At 44.7% G+C, this 15,048-nt stretch overlaps 1 pseudogene; it reads left to right on the top strand.

Annotated features, from left to right (window-relative positions):
- Nucleotides 1-11,594: 11,594 nt before the first annotated feature.
- LOC124617360 lies at nt 11,595-11,712 on the top strand (annotated as a pseudogene).
- The last annotated feature ends 3,336 nt before the right edge of the window (nt 11,713-15,048 follow it).

Genomic DNA, 15,048 nt, shown 5'->3' with positions numbered 1-15,048 from the left:
AGAGTCTTCCACTGGAGTTTATCTATCATCTCCGTAACGCTTTCGCGATTACTAAATGATCCTGTAACGAAGCGCGCTGCTCTCCGTTGGATCTTCTCTATCTCTTCTATCAACCCTATCTGGTACGGATCCCACACTGCTGAGCAGTATTCAAGCAGTGGGCGAACAAGCGTACTGTAACCTACTTCCTTTGTTTTCGAATTGCATTTCCTTAGGATTCTTCCAGAGGGGGTGCAACGGCATACTGATAGTGGGCTTATAACGCCAAGTAGTTTGACTTCGTTCTCATACAAATAACATCACATAGCCCCTCAACCCGAGAAGCTTCATTTCGTTTCCTCCCCCTCCCCACTCCCTTTTCAGTGCTTCTATTTTTTTAGACAGGCAGTGTCTTGTACGCATTTGTGAAGTGTTCGTACACCACAGAAACGTAATACAGAAGAGAAGGCGTGTGGCTATACAGGGAAGGAAACGCAAAATGGCTACATGAAAAATGTGAAGAAATGGATTACAAAATGGTTATCGGAAGGTCTGACTCAACATACAGAAAAGTTAAAACAACCTTCGGTGAAATTAAAAGCAAGGGCGGTAACATTAAGAGTACAAAGGGAATTCCGCTGTTAAATGCAGAGGAGAGAGCAGAGAGCGAATAGACTGTTGGAGTCCACTGAAGGCCTCCATGAAGGCGAGGGCTTGTCTGATGACGTGACAGAAGAAGGAACAGGAGTCGATAGGGAAGGGATAGGGGATCCAGTATTAGAATCAGAATTTAAGAGACTTTTGGAAGACCTAAGGTCAAATAAGGCAGAAGGGATAAAATAATATTCCATCGGAATTTATAAAATCATTGGGGGAAGTGGTAACAAAACGACTATTCACGTTGATGTGTAGCATTTATGGGACTGGCGATGTACCAGGAGACTTTCGGAAAAACATCATCCTCAAAGTTAACGAAGAATACAAGAGCCAACAAGTGCGAGAACTGTCGCGTAATCAGTTTAACAACTCATGTATCCAAGTTACTGACAAGAATGGAAAAGAAAACTGAGGATCTGTTAGATGGCTATCAGCTTGGCTTTAGAAATAATAGAGGCAACAGAGAGGCACTTGATAATGGAAGCAAGACTGAAGAAAAATCGAGACACGAAGATTTGTCGATCTGAAAACAGCGTTAGAGAACGTAAAATAGTGCAGGATGTTAAAAGTTGTGACAAGGGTAAGGATAATCTATAGGAAAAGTCAGGTGATGTACAATATGTACGAGAACCAAGAGGGAACTTTAAGACTAGAAGACTAAGAACGAAGAGCTCGGATTTAAAATTGAGTAAGTCAGGGCTGTAGTCTTTCGCCCCAACTGTTCAGTTTATGCATCGAAAAAGCAATGACGGAAATAAAAGAAAGGTTTAAGAGTACGTTAAAAATTCAATATCAAAGTATACCAATGATGAGATTTGCTAATGAAATTGTTATCCTCAGTTAAAGCGAAAAAGACTTACAGGGTGTGAGGAGGGGAATGGTCAGTCCAATGACTACAGAATATGGAATGAGATCAAATCAAAGAAAGACAAAAGTGATTAGAGTAACAAAAATGAGAAGAGCGAGTGACTTAAGATCAAAATTGGTGATGACAAAGTAAATAAAGTTAAACTATTCTGCTACCTAGGCAGTGAAATAATCCATGATGAACGGAGCAAGGAGAATATAAAAATCAGAATAGCACAGGCAAAAATGTCAGTCCTGCCTAAAAGAATTTGCAAGTATGAAACATTGACCTTAATTTGGGAAGAAATTTCTGTGAATTTACGTTTGGAGCACAGCATTGTATAGTAGTGAGACATGGACTGTGGGAAAACCTGGATAGAAATGAATAGAAGACTCTGAGATGTGATGCACAGGAAAATTTTGAAAATTGGGTGGAATTGATAAGGTAAGGTGCCAACAGCTTGCCGCAGTGTAGCACTAGTTCCCGTCACATCACCGAAGTTAAAGCGTTGTCAGGCTTGGCTAGCACTTGGATAGGTGACCGTCCGGGTCTGTAGAGTTCTGTTGGCAAGCTCGCTGTGCTCAGCCCTTGTGAGGACAGTTGAGGAGCTACTTGACTGAGAAGTAGCGGCACTGGTCACGAAAACTGACAACGGCCGGGAGAGCGGTGTGGTGACCACATGACCCTCAGTATTCGCATCCGGTGACGCCTAAGGGGTGAGGACGACACAGCGGCCTGTTGGTACCGCTAGGCTTCAAGGACTCTTCGCACGTTGTGTTGCTTGTTTGATAAGGTAAGCTGTAAAGAGGTTCTCCGCGGAATCGGCAAGGAAAGGAACATATGGAAAACACTGACAAATAAAAGGGACGGAATGATACGATACCTGTTAAAATATTAGGGATTCCTTCCTTGGTACTAAGAGGAAGCCGTAGGTGGTAAAAACTGTAGAGAAAGACAGAGATTGGAATACATCCAGAAAATAATTGGAGATGTAGGTTACAGAGTTATCTGTATGCTTTGTAGGTGCTCATTTACCCTTCGTTATTTTGACATAGTTTTTATACGAGGGTGAGTCAAATGAAAACCTAAATATTTTTAATATATTATTTATTGTGCAGCAGTGGTACAAAGCTGTATGACTTTTCAACATAATCTCCCTCACGATCAATGCAAGTTCTCCTGCGCTTACAAAGTACATAAATTCCTTTACAAAAATTTCTTTTGGTAGTTCGCGCAACCACTCATGCACCGCGTGGCATACCTCTTCATCAAAAGGGAACTTCTTTCCTCCCATTGCGTCTCTGAGTGTTCCAAACGTATGGAAATCACTTGGGGCAAGGTCTGGTGAGTATGGTGGATGAGGAAGACACTCAAAACGCAGGTCTGTGATTGTTGAAACTGTTGTATGGGCAGTGTGGGGCCTTGCATTGTCATGTTGCAAAAGGACACCTGCTGACAGCAATCCATGTAGCTTTCATTTGATTGCAGGCCGCAGATGATTTTTTAGGAGATCTGTGTATGATGCACTGGTTACAGTGGTCCCTCTAGGCATGTAATGCTCCAAAATGAGGGCTTTTTCGTCCCAAAAGAGGGTCAGCACAACCTTTCCTGCTGATGGTTCTTTGGTGATGAGGAATGGATACATTCCTTGCTCGCTCTCTTCGTTTCCCGTTGGTGGAAGTGAACCCAGGTTTCGTCCCCAGTAACGATTCTTGCAAGGAAGCCATCACCTTCTCGTTCAAAGCGCCGAAGAAGTTCTTCACAAGCATCAGCACGTCGTTCTCTCATTTCAGGAGTCAGCTACCGTGGCACCCATCTTGCAGACACTTTGGGAAACTGGAGCATATCATGCACAATGTGGCGTGCTGACCCATGACTAACCTGTAAACATGCTGCAGTGTCATTCAGTGTCACTCGGCGGTTTTCCTTCACTATGGCTGCAACTGCTGCAATGTTCTGTGGAGTCACAACTCGTTGTGCCTGGCCTGGACGAGGAGCATCTTCCACTGAAGTCACACCATTTGCGAACTTCCTACTCCATTCGTAGACTTGCTGCTGTGACAAACATGCATCACCGTAATGAACCTTCATTCGTCGATGAATTTCAATAGGTTTCACTTCCTCACTACGCAAAAACCGAATAACAGAACGCTGTTCTTCCCTGGTGCAAGCGTAAGTGGGGCGGCCATCTTTATACTGATACTGCGACGGTATGTGTGCATCTGCACTATGCTGCCACCTACACGCCATTCTGCGCGCTGTTTGTAGCACGCTTACCAAATTACAGGATAACAGCGCGAAATTTCGATTTGTTATTACAAATTTAAGGTTTTCATTTGACTCACCCTCGTATTTGGAAAATTCAATTTTGACTATCTCGATGAATTGAAAATGGGTTCTGACCAGAAACCAGTCATCAAGTAAAGGAAAGTTAAATTTACTGCTGCGCCTGTTTTTTCGTTGTATTGATGGTACTGTGCTCACTGGTGCTCTCTGCCAACGTCTTGGCAAATATGAAGAAGAGAATAGTGGGAGCTAAACTTAGGGCCGGCATGTGTCCTACCGACGGACAATATCGAAATAATTGCTGAAATAAACGACTCAAACGAGACACCATACATCTGGCTCCCGTGTATTGCTATAGAGATGGCAAGAAATTTCCCCACAGTATGGTGACAAGCAGTTCCACACCGGCGACTTTTTTTCCTCGTCGCTGGCCGACCTGTGACTGAAAGCTCCATCACCCAACGGGTTCCGACTGCGATATTTTTGCTTCAGAGTGATCCCGCCAGCACTCTTTAGCGACCAGGTACGCGACCGTGGGTGCTTATTTAGTGAACGGTACAGAAAACTCGGCGCGACGGAGGGCTCTGAACTTTCCCGTGCATTGCGTCACAGCGTCAGATTTATGCGACGCACCCTGGGCGCCGCGCTCGGGATATAGTTATTATCTTGTGATTGCGGCGATTACAAGCATACAAATCACAATGGGCTCCGTAAATATTCTCCGAGTCGCGAGGTGCCTGGAGCGCGTCCCAGAAACAATAAATATGGCGACCTGGCGCTTACGGCCAACATGCTAATGACGGCCTCGCAGTGTGCACGCACACGTACGGGGGCGGGGGTCGGCATTGCGAGCCGTTTAAACGCTAATTGCAAGCCGGACGTGAGCGCCGTAAATCAGGGATTACCGTGCCGCTGCCCGGTGAGGCGAAAATTGGAAAACATAAATACCGGGATAAATTACGATGTTTTGCGCGACTTGGTAATGCATGCGGTAGGTCTCGCCTGTCAATCCGTCGCGCTCTTCTGGAAAAATGAGATTTGTGGGTGGCTTGGCTATGAGGGAACGTGCACTACCTTATCAGAAGCGTCTGTAATGCGGAATTTACCACTAGATGTCGCCAGAGGTGGACTCGTAAGTATAAAACGAAGCGGGGCGCAGTGTATTGTCGGAAGAGAGGCAATAACCGCAGGATCGGTCTGTTAGGAGAGCTCAGTAACTTCTAACGTGAGTAACATAGCCATCAGCATTACTTCAGTCCTTCTGAAACTGCCCAAGTCGCCTGTTGGTGATATGAATGCTAACAAGGGAACCTCCCCATCGCACCCCCCTCAGATTTAGTTATAAGTTGGCACAGTGATAGGCCTTGAAAAACTGAACACAAATCAATCGAGAAAACAGGAAGAAGTTGTGTGGAACTATGAAAAAAATAAGCAAAATATACAAACTGAGTAGTCGATGTGCAAGGTAGGTAACATCAAGGAGAGTTTGAGCTTACGAGTGCCGTGGTCTCGTGGTTAGCGTGAGCAGCTGCGAAACGAGAGGTCCTTGGTTCAAGTTTTCTCTCGAGTGAAAAGTTTAATTTTTTATTTTCAGACAATTATCAAAGTTCAGGCACTCACACATAATCAACTTCGCTCTCCAAAATTCCAGAACATGTTCAGATTTGCTTGGACATATGCAGGATTTGACGGTCTACACACGGAAAGATTTGAAAACGTAAAAAACATATGTTTTGACAGACCACAGGGAAAACTGTGAAACTGTTGCATTCATTTGTTGCAGCTTATGTGACAAACTCTTATGTTTTCATCACTTTTTTGGGAGTGATTATCATATCCACAAGAAAACCTAAATCGGGCAAGGTAGAAGAATCTTTTTACCCATTCGACAAGTGTGCAAGTTAGGTGGGTCGACAACATATTCCTGTCATGTGATGCACATGCCGTCACCAGTGTCGTATAGAATATATCAGACGTGTTTCCCTGTGGAGGAATCGGTTGACCTATGACCTTGCGATCAATGTTTTCGGTTCCTATTGGAGAGGCACGTCCTTTCGTCTACTAATCGCACTGTTTTGCGGTGCGGTCGCAAAACACAGACACTAAACTTATTACAGTGAACAGAGACGTCAATGAATGAAAGGACAGATCGTAACTTTGCGAAAATAAAGAAAGTAAAATTTTCGTTTGAGGGAAGACTCGAACCAAGGACTTCTCGTTCCGCAGCTGCTCACGCTAACCACAGGACGAAGGCGCTTCTAAGTTCACAGTCTCCTTGATGTTGCTTATCCGGAACATGGAATACTCAGTTTGTATATTTTGCTTATTTTTTCATAGTTCCGCACAACTTCTTCCTGTTTTCTCGATTGATCTGTCTTCAGTTTTTCGAGGCCTATCCACTGAGTCATTTTATAACTAAATCTGAGGGGGGTGCGATGGGGAGGTTTCCTTGTAAGTGGAAACACGAAGGAACAACCACAGCAGACGTGATATAATGACGAGAAGGGACCGTCGAATATTGTGAGGATGATTGGAAAAAAAAAAAAAGGATGAAATCAGCGGGATGGATCACTCATGAGTTACAAATTACTATCAGCAGTCCAGTGAGTTCATTGAAGGGGGTACAATGGTCCAGTAACTCCTCGTAAGCCACAGAAATGATTGGCATTTGAACCATGTCGGCCCGCGGATTCAAGGTCAACATCCACATCGCTGTGCAATAATACATATCGGTGAAAAGTGCCTGCGGCTCTCGTCGCCGCTATAAACCGAAGGTAATGGATCAGTATGATTTGAGCAGACGTGCTAGGTGCCTCGAAGACATATACGCGAACCGTACCGTCAAATCAGTGAGTTTGAAAGAGGGCGCATTATTAGCATGAGAGAATGCGATGCATCCATCCGGGAAATTGCTACTTGTGTAGGGCGAAGAATTGCGGCAGTACAACGGGTCTGACGGGTGTGAGCCGAATGGGTCACGGAAGGCCGTAGATATGAGTCAGGCCGCACCACTGAGGCCAGTCCCCGACAGGATTGACACCTCATCCGAATGGCATTGTAGGATAGATCTGCTTCCTCCTCGTCTCTAGCACAACAGTGGAACAATGCAACACATCGTACACTGTCAAGTGTGACAGTTCATCGACATTTATTATGGCATGATTTACTACTGGTCGTCCACTTCTCCTACTACCTTTGACGAATGTGCTGAAACATGCTAGACGGCAATAGTACAGGGTTATTACAAATGATTGAAGCGATTTCACAGCTCTACAATAACTTCATTATTTGAGATATTTTCACGATGTTTTGTACACACATACAAAAACTCAAAAAGTTTTTTTAGGCATTCACAAATGTTCGATATGTGCCCCTTTAGTGATTCGGCAGACATCAAGCCGATAATCAAGTTCCTCCCACACTCGGCGGAGCATGTCCCCATCAATGAGCTCGCAGTTCTGGCACGTTTCTTGGTAGAGGAGGTTTAAACACTGAATCTTCCACATAACCCCACAGAAAGAAATCGCATGGAGTTAAGTCGGAAGAGCGTGGAGGCCATGACATGAATTGCTGATCATGATCTCCACCACGACCGATCCATCGGTTTTCCAATCTCCTGTTTAAGAAATGCCGAATATCATGATTGAAGTGCGGTGGAGCACCATCCTGTTGAAAGATGAAGTCGGCGCTGTCGGTCTCCAGTTGTGGCATGAGCCAATTTTCCAGCATGTCCAGATACACGTGTCCTGTAACGTTTTTTTCGCAGAAGAAGAAGGGGCCATAAACTTTAAACCGCGAGATTGCACAAAACACGTTAACTTTTGGTGAATTGCGAATTTGCTGCGCGAATGCGTGAGGATTCTCTACCGCCCAGATTCGCACATTGTGTCTGTTCACTTCACCATTAAGAAAAAATGTTGCTTCATCACTGAAAACAAGTTTCGCACTGAACGCATCCTCTTCCATGAGCTGTTGCAACCGCGCCGAAAATTCAAAGCGTTTGACTTTGACATCGGGTGTCAGGGCTTGTAGCAATTGTAAACGGTAAGGCTTCTGCTTTAGCCTTTTCCGTAACATTGTCCAAACCGTCGGCTGTGGTACGTTTAGCTCCCTGCTTGCTTTATTGGTCGACTTCCGCGGGCTACGCGTGAAACTTGCCCGCACGCGTTCAACCGTTTCTTCGCTCACAGCAGGCCGACCCGTTGATTTCCCCTTACAGAGGCATCCAGAAGCTTTAAACTGCGCATACCATCCCCGAATGGAGTTAGCAGTTGGTGGATCTTTGTTGAACTTCGTCCTGAAGTGTCGTTGCACTGTTATGACTGACTGATGTGAGTGCATTTCAAGCACGACATACGCTTTCTCGGCTCCTGTCGCCATTTTGTCTCACTGCGCTCTCGAGCGCTCTGGCGGCAGAAACCTGAAGTGCGGCTTCAGCCGAACCAAACTTTCTGAGTTTTTCTACGTATCTGTAGTGTGTCGTGACCATATGTCAATGAATGGAGCTACAGCGAATTTATGAAATCGCTTCAATCATTTGTAATAGCCCTGTATATGGAACGACGTCACTGGGGGCAGGAATGGCATCAGATGGTGTTTTCGGACGACTCCAGGTTCTCTTTGTTTGAAAATGATGGCCGCATTTTGGTTCGCCGCGAACATGGGGAGCGGCATCACAGTGACTGCGTTCATACAAGACATACAATGCCAACTCAAAGCCATATGATGTGGGGTGCTGTTGGGTACAACCAGAAATCGCAGTTGGCGCGTGTCCAGGGCGCTTTGACCAGCGTGACGTGAATGACATCCTGCGACCTGCAGCCATTTTTCAACAAGGCAATGCACGACCACATGTTGCTGCACAAACACGTGCCTCCTTGTTCTCACAGGATGACAGCGTTTTGCCCTGTGACCATATCGCCAATCTAAAATGTGTGGGATACAGTGAAACGGCGGGTGCAGCGCATTGTGACCCATTGCCAACCGCCACAGATAGACATTTGGAATCAGGTGAACGCGGCGTGGATGGCTATACTAGGACGCCATTCGCGCCTTATATGCGCCGATGACATCACGACGGCAGTTTTAACTTCCATAAATGTGGCGTTCAGAACCTGAAATAGTCAGATCATTCTTATAGACAATGTCTGAGTATCCTTACTGTCTTCATAAACTAGACCATGCGACACGGTGTCCGTCATAAGGGACGTACCAATAGTGCGTATTTCTGTCACCCGAGTGACGATGAAGCGACTGTGGTAATCTAAGTCCACGTGCGCAATAGCGTGATCGTCGTGTTCATGAAGACCGTTTTACAGGGGCAACTTTTTGGTCAAAATCGACTACTCGAAGTCCGTGCGCATTTCGTGACCGCGTGTAAATCAGCAGACTGCCCTATCGCGAGTCTGTCGAAACGTGAATTATCCGTAGATTTTACCGAGTGTGGAGTTGTCAGTTTCCGAGTTTGCTGCATATTCAGCATGCTCACAGACGGGGTCTATTGCGTCTGTGTATTCTCCTACAAGACAGACGAAATATCTTCAAGTAAAAAGATACTGACGTTTAACTGAGAAAAAAACCCACATTATGCGTGAATAAAAATATAGACAGATGAACGCATTTTGATTACAGTTCTTTCAACAATGGAGAAGTGAGTATTATTTGACGAGAAAAATAGTTTCTTATGTTATTTGGGACTTACAAAAAAAAAAAAAAATACAAAAGTTAAAGTAAAAAGCCATTATTCACTGCATCCTAGCGTTTGTTTGGTGTGTTTCAAAGTACGTATTTTCTCGAGCAAATAAATGTATATATATATCTGAAACGTTCGGTCAACACTTATCCTAATCTTTCAGTTCTCGGGAGTGTAGAGATTGTGTAAGCAGGCTGTTTAGGTTTTCTTATTGGTAACGTCACGTAGCGCTCTGTATGAAAACCACTGGCTGTGCTGTGTGCAGTTTGTGGTTAGTTTGCATTGTTGTCTGCCATTGTAGTGCTGGGCAGCTGGATGTTAACAGCGCATAGCGTTCGGCAATTGGAGGTGAGCCGCCAGCAGTGGTGGATGTGGTGAGAGAGATGGCGGAGTTTTGAAATTTGTAAGACTGGATGTCATGAACTGCTATGTATATTATGACTTTTCAGCACTATTAAGGTAAATACATTGTTTGTTCTCTATCAAAATCTTTCATTTGCTAACTATACCTATCAGTAGTTGGTGCCTTCAGTAGTTTGAATCTTTTATTCAGCTGGCAGTAGTGGCGCTCGCTGTATTGCAGTAGTTCGAGTAACGAAGACTTTTGTGAGGTAAGTGATTTGTGAAACGTATAGGTTAATGTTAGTCAGGGCCATTCTTTTGTAGGGATTTTTGAAAGTCGGATTGCGTTGCGCTAAAAAATAGTGTGTGTCAGTTTAAGCACAGTCATGTAAAAATTGTTCAAAGGGGACGTTTCAATTGTACCACATGACTTTTGACAAGAACATGTACTATGAATTTTGCTTTGGTCAGTAATAAACTCTAGTTACATCGCCTGTTCCTACATTTTGTTACTATGTCTCGCTTTATGTGCAAAAGGATAGTCGCTCATAACCTCACTTTCAGCGTTTAGGTGTTAAAGTGCACAGCATACAGCACTAACAACACGCAAAGTTTTGGCGCTGGCATGTAAACGAAATTGACCACTTAGACTCAGCACAGGAATAGAACACCAGAAGCACTGCAGTACACTCACTTGTCTCAAGTAGACTAGTGAAAAAATAAAGTCGATCGTTTAAAAGGGCTTAAGGCGAGCGAGAGGGCTGCATCGTCAGTCTTACTGCTGCATTCCTTTTAGTTTATAGAACGATAATTGCGAAAAGTCTAACTCATAGAATGAATGACACGAACAAATCCATACTCAAAAGGGTGTACCAGCAATAGCTGATAAACATCGTAGAGAAATAGTGAAAGCGCACACCAGTAGCCTCCCTACTTATGTGAGCAGAAAGAATGTTACATTAGGTCCATGCAGTGAAGAGCAGACACTGTAAATAATGATAATAATAAGAATTCCTTGTGGCTGAAAAGCAGGACGCAAATCTTTGAATTGGACAGCACTTCTGTGGCTTGTATGTTCATAATCTACCCCTGTGATTCAACTGGGGAGAGGGGACCTACAGTTTAACGTGGAATCCGAACCACGTATCGTTCCTGGTGAATTCTCGCATCGTTGCGAGATGAAGACTAGGCCAAAGGCAAATGAAACTTCCTAGTCCCACCGGGAATCAATATCGCGACGTCTCTGTTTCCAGTCATGCGCTTTACCGCTAGAACGTCTTGCCTGACAGTTAAACCAGCTGCAAACGTGCAGTCGCGCTCAAAGGGAGCATATGAGTGACTACAAATAGGGCACAATAATCGGTATCCAGTGGATTTGTTAATATCGTTTCGGCTCGTGCAGGGCTTGGAAAGACGACAGTGAAGCATGTATTAAACCAGTGGTTGGATGAAGGTCCTATGTCGTAGCGTGCAAGTGCAGGACTATGCAGTACGTCCGCAGCAAGAGCTAATCGCTTCATTTTTCATGTGGTCGTATAGGAACGTGTAGTTTCGTGTTATGGTAGTCGATGCTGGACTGCTCCAACGAATGTTCACCTGTTAATGCTGACTGAAAATGTGATATATCTGTTATTGTTCAGAAATAATAATGAACAGACTGTAATGGGCACATGAATAACCTCACTGAATACCTGAGTGGCGAAATCTGTCGGGTACCACATCAGTCTCTATTTTGGTGATGGCTACCATGGTGACTGCAGTGTGGCCAAATTGCTAAGTGATGCAGCGAATGCCAACGGCCTTGCCGCAGTGGTAACACCGATTCCCGTCAGATCACCGTAGTTAAGCGCTATCGGGCTGGGCTAGCACTTGGATGGGTGACCATCCGGTCTGCCGAGCGCTGTTGGCAAGCGGGGTGCACTCAGCCCTTGTGAGGCAAACTGAGGACCTACTTGATTGAGAAGTAGCGGCTCCGGTCTCGTAAATTGACATACGGTCGGGAGAGCGGTGTGCTGACCACATGCCCCTCCATATCCGCATCCAGTGACGCCTGTGGGCTGAGGACGACACGGTGGCCGGTCAGTACCGTTGGGCATTCATGGCTTGTTCGGGAGGAGTTTAGTTTTTTAGTTTTAGATGCAGCGAATAATTATCAAATGTTATGTTCTGGGGCGACATTGGTTACAACATGCGCGCTGCTAGATATTGACCGCAATGTGGAAGACAGGTGCCACGCCATTGAGATTGCAGAACCAATACTCGTACTGCAAGCATCTCCAGTAGTTGTGCTTCAGCAGTATAGCGTACGCGTACATGTGACGAGCTACTTGCAACGTTTATTCGACAAAAAAGTAAGTGTTACCGCTTGTTTGGATTTAATTTTCGTATTTAAGGGTAAATAACTGCTATCAGTCAGTTACATTGAAAGTGGCTTCAGTTAATTTCTAATTGTCTATTTAGTGCTCTCTCTCTCTCTTTTTCCTAACGTTTAGTCCGTTTTACTGGAAAATCCGCTGTTTCTTGTAATTTGGCGCATCTATTTTAACTTCGTGGCCGCACGCCCTGCTTGTCACCAGAGTCGTCAGCTAACCGAAGGTAGTGATGTCGAGGGCACTTTCTGTCTGTGTCTAGCGGAAGCTTTGTTCTGTGTGTGTATATCATATGAAGGGCTTATTTCAGTAGTGATACAAGTCCATTTTTGTTCATATTGAGATACAGAGTCCTAAAGATAAATGAGCGCTGAAAAATCTGCAGTTGAGATACCAGAAATATTCAAGTATATGGCTTCTTGTTAGAGATTAACCTTTCAAATGGTTCAAATGGCTCTGAGCACTATGGGACTTAACATCTATGGTCATCAGTCCCCTAGAACTTAGAACTACTTAAACCTAACTTACCTAAGGACATCACACACATCCATGCCCGAGGCAGGATTCGAACCTGCGACCGTAGCAGTCGCGCGGATCCGGACTGTGCGCCTAGAACCGCTAGACCACCGCGGCCGGATGATTAACCTTTCTTTCTGCTTGTTTGGCTCATTAATTTCAGAAGCATTATGGACATAAAAGTGGAGGTAATGGACTTTTACCACTTTTGAAATAAGCCCTTCATATTATCCTCTGTCGGACATCTAGGACCAACTCGTTGTTTGCATAAACGAGCGTGGAAAATCGACTGACAACTACCAGTCAGGTTGGCCCGTGTACCACACCATTAACCGTTAATCCGCCACGCGGATTCGATGCGATTTAGGCTCACCTTAACGTGTTGCAAGCTGGTGCGTAGCACGGTGAGCTATACGAGCTTATTTACAGCTCAAGAATATTTTGATAGATTAAAACACAGAAAAAGATAATCTGTCAAAATAGCCATTCTCTATAACGTTTTCCGACAAGTTAGGTTACAGAAAGATTAGTGAAGGACAGCTTAACTTCGCTTGACAAAAAGGAAAAGTATCTATGATGAAGTCTTCTCGGACTATCAGCTAGTCAAGGTATCGTTCTGCGGCAACGTTTCAACGAGTTTCCCACTCCTGATCTTACAGGTGAAGTGTCGGGTAGCCATTGGGCTACGGCTTCTTCTGCCTCGTCTGCAACGGCTGAGCCGATCGCATGCCTACAGGGCTGTCGGATGGTGACAGTGTGGATCACCGGCGTGATGGAGACTCTTGGCGTCCCGTTCTGGTGCCCTCCTTTCTAACCCGTCCTCTGCCTTCGCCTCTTTCACGTCAGAGTGCTTTTGACGAATTCTCACTGTCAATTCTCGCTGTCGATACATGTCATGCGGTTTCAGTTGGAAGCCACTATCCCAGCTGACAAGATCGTCACGGATCTGTAAATCCACTGCCTCTTTGACGATTAAGTCTCAGAATCCGTTTCGATACAACGCCTCTGTCTCTTCAGAATCAAACATGCGACCTTGGTTAAGACTATGTTCTGCCACCGTAGATTTGTCGATTTGGACGAGACGAATGTTTTTCACATGTTCTGAGTGGCACAAGGAAATACACAACAGTGTCTGGCACATATATTGCTTTCCATATTCGCAACTGATGCTGCAGACTCCAGGTGTCCGCAGTTCTAGTCTGTCTTTCACTGAGGCAAGCATGTTTTTAATTGTAACCGATGATCGGAAAATGGTTTCAATGTTGTTTTTCTCCAATATCGTGGAAATCTTGGCCGCGGAAGGCTCATCACACGGAAGAAGTGCAACGCTTCATATCTTCTTCCAGATTGTCTTCTTTCTTCTTCTTGCTCTGCTGGATAGCGCGTCGTGTCTGTGTATTCGAGTAGCCATTCTGGCGAAAGATTTCCCTCAGATTCTCAACTCGAAGGATAGACTTTCATTATGGCATATGTCTCGTGCTCTGTGCACCAGGATGGTGAGCACAGATCTGCATTGTGCTGGATGGTGGAGAGGGAAACCTTTCGCAACTCCGTCCAGTGGCAATAAAGATACGAAGCGGAAGCGAACCTGACTCTTCGCCTGAAGATGACGATTACGAAACTAGACGAAACTTTGCCACAGAACGACACCTTGACTAAGCTGATAACCTGAGTCCTCGACATTCGTTGAGAAAACGTGAATCCCATAACGAAACGTTTCTTATCATCTTCCATTATTCTGGAAATAGAGTACGAAATTCTCCATTATTATGTCCTTTTCGTTTAACCACTGTTGCCTATTTCTTCAGTGTCGCACAGTGCTGCACCAGAAAAATTGTCGTCTGGACCTGCTTCAAACCTGTAAACGTGAAAGACAATGTCGTGAAATTCTTGATACTGGTCAGTGGATGGAACCCATTTACATGAAGCAATCAAGCAGAACTTACAGAGCGTGGAAAGCACTAAATTACCAGCTGAGAAAGTGTAAGGTATTTCTTTTACAGAAAGTATCACACGTATTGCAGCAACATATGAACTATAAGGGGTGGTCAAATGAAAACGAGACAGAGGGGGAAAATGAAGTAAACTGTTTTTTCTTTCCAAAGTAACTGCCGTAATAATCAGTACATTTATCTCACGGTGAGATAAGACGGTCGTTGGCTTCATGGAATAATGTATATGTTTGGTTAAGGAACTGTAGTTGTACTCAAACATGTACTTCTTCATCCCTAGCAAGTCAACGGCAACGAATGTCTTTATTGAGGACATCAACAATATAGATGTCACATAAGGAGTGATCAGGATATGTGGGCAGGCCCAGATATTTCTAGTTCTGATACCGCCACTGTTTAACAGCATTA

The sequence above is a fragment of the Schistocerca americana genome, chromosome 5, assembly GCF_021461395.2.
Source record: "Schistocerca americana isolate TAMUIC-IGC-003095 chromosome 5, iqSchAmer2.1, whole genome shotgun sequence".
Lineage (NCBI taxonomy): Eukaryota > Metazoa > Arthropoda > Insecta > Orthoptera > Acrididae > Schistocerca > Schistocerca americana.
This window is presented reverse-complemented; position numbering and strand designations above follow the sequence as displayed.